General features: G+C 39.9%; 1 pseudogene; it reads right to left on the bottom strand.

Moving 5' to 3' along the window:
- Positions 1-1743, bottom strand: part of LOC110293335 (putative glutathione-specific gamma-glutamylcyclotransferase 2 pseudogene) — a 3511-nt pseudogene extending 1768 nt beyond the window's left edge.
- Between the last annotated feature and the right edge of the window lie 947 nt (positions 1744-2690).

Raw genomic sequence — 2690 nt, 5'->3', positions numbered from 1 at the left:
TATATTGAGGTCTTTGATCTACTTGGTCTTGAGCTTTGTGCAAGGTGACAAATATGGGTCTATTTTCATTATTTTGAGGACATGCTAAGTTTTGCAGGCAAATAAATGGAGCTAGAAAATATCATCCTGAGTGAAGTAACTCAGACACAAAAGGACATGCATGGAGTGTACTCACTAATAAGTGGATATTAGCTAAATAAATAAATAAATAAATAAATACCAGAATAGGCAAGATACAATCCACAGAACTCAAAAAGGTCAACAAGCTGAAGAACCCTGAATGTGGATACCTCAGTCCCACTTAGGAGGGAGGGAGAAGAAATCAATCATAACTGGGGAGGGAGGGAGGGACTTGGGAGGGAAAGTGAACAGGGAATCTTGGGGGAGAGGAGAAACTGATCTGGTATTGGATGAGGGAAAAGGACTGAAACCCTGAGGGCCAGAAGAAAGAATAGAAACAGGCAACTTTGAGGAGGTTGGGGAGACCTTCCACAATGCACCAGAAACCGGGGAGGTGAGAGATTCTCAGGACTCAAAGGGAGGGACCTTAGATGAAATATATAACAGTAGGGAGAGAGAACTTACAGAGCCTATTTCCAGCAGGACGACAGGGCATCAAGTGAGGAAGGGGGTTGCCCTTCCACAGACAAAACTTTGACCTATAATTTTTCCTGTCTGAAAGAACTGCAGGGATGGAATTGGAGAGGAACCTGAGAAAAAGAAGGTCCAACAATAGACCCAAAGTGGGATCTAGCTCAAGGGGAGTTCCCAAAGCCTGACATTATTACTGAAGGTATGGAGCACTCACAAGAGGGGACCTATCATGACCTCACTCCAAAAGACTCAACAAGCAGCTGAAAGAGTCAAATGCAGATATTTGCATCCAACCAGTGGAGTGAAGCTGCTGTCCCCTATTGTTGAATTAGGTGAAAGGCTGGAAGAACCTGAGGAGGAGGGTGTCCCTGAGGACCAGCAGTCTCAACTAACCTGGAGCTCTATGGTCTTTCAAACACTGAACCTCCAACCAGGCAGCATAGACCAGCTGATATGAGGCCCCCAACACATATGCAGCTGGGTCTGGGTTCAGTCAGAGAAGATGGCTCATGGAGTTTAGAGGTCTGATAGGGTAGGGCATAAGGGTGTAGACACACGGGAATGGTGAGAAGGTATGGTATGTGGAACAGTCAGATGGTGGACCAAGGGGAAATCAAATCTGGAGTGTAAAAAGTAAACAAACAAACAAACAAACAAAGTTTGAGATGTGTAGGTTACCCCATCCCTCAACTGTGGGTTGTGCCTATTTACTGGAGGCAGTCTCTACAGGTTCTATTTCCCCTTTGTTGGGTATTTTGGCTAAAGTCATCCCTGTTGGATCCTGGGAGCCTCTCCTTTCCCTGGTATCTGAAACTGTCTAGTGGCTATGCCCCAGATTTGTTGTGGAATCATTCAGTTAAAAAATATATAATATAATATGACTGTAGTAGTTCTTTCAACCTTCTTTCTCTCTGATGTAGAGTTATGTTTTACTTTCTCCTCTTTTCCTACAGGCAGTTTATAAGCAACATCCCATACACTGCCCCCAGGATCTTCAGCAAGGGTCCCAACTCTTCCCGGTTTATGGAAACCTCGTGCTGGTTAGTGCTGCCTTGCCAGAAGTTCCAGGTGTAGTTTGTGATGTAACCAATCAGCTTGTTCAGTTAGGGGTATCCACCTTCCAGATGAGGGGTAAACAAACACCCACATCTTTCTGGATCCTAAACTGCACCTGGGCTTTGGAACAGGACTGCTCTCCGAGTGTCCCTTATTCCCTCTGTTTTAACAAATAACTGTTACTACTTTTATTATTCAACTCTACTGAATCCTTCTTTCATAGTTCATTTACTCCTCATAGAAACCCTCTGAATAGTGGTGACATTATCCCAACTAAAAATCTATAAAAACTAAGCAGTAGGGATGCCTTTACATGTGATCCAGAAAAAAAAAATCACATACACAAACACACATACACACACACACACACACACATGGAAAAAAATCTGACATTAATATGAATTAAGTGAAATTCTATTCAGTACCCCTATGGAAATTTCTCTACAATAGAACACATTTTGGAACAAAAACCAAACTTTAACAATTTTAGGAAATATAAAATAATTCCATGTGTTCCACCTTACCATTATGTAACAACATTTTCAATTGGCAGCAATCAACTCTGTAGTAAGTACATAAACATAAAATAATTAAACAGCTTATTATGGAAAATGAATAACTCAAAAAGAAAATTAAGAAAAAATAAAATTATTGCTTGTCCACATAAAAATAGAAGCCCAGCAAATATCCTAGGACATATAAAAAGTAGTTCTAATAGGGAGGTGTATGTCCTTCTTGCCTATATAAAAAATCAAATCAAATCAAATCAAATTAGAAAAAGTACAAGCAAATGGCTGGGTACAATTCAAGAATCTGGAAATGCAGGAACAAACCAAACACAAATCCAGAAATAGTAAACGATCCCACCAGAAATTAATGAAATAGATCCAAGAAAACAACACAAAAATCAAAGTTTCTTTAAGATAAATTAGTGACAAATTAAACCAACCAAAAGAAAGATATGACCCAAATTAACAGAATCCGGACTAAACAAGGAAACAATATAATAAACATAAAAAAAAACCTCAGAACATTATAAG

This window comes from Mus caroli, unplaced genomic scaffold (assembly GCF_978045245.1).
Source record: "Mus caroli unplaced genomic scaffold, Mus_caroli_1 scaffold_6, whole genome shotgun sequence".
Lineage (NCBI taxonomy): Eukaryota > Metazoa > Chordata > Mammalia > Rodentia > Muridae > Mus > Mus caroli.
This window is presented reverse-complemented; position numbering and strand designations above follow the sequence as displayed.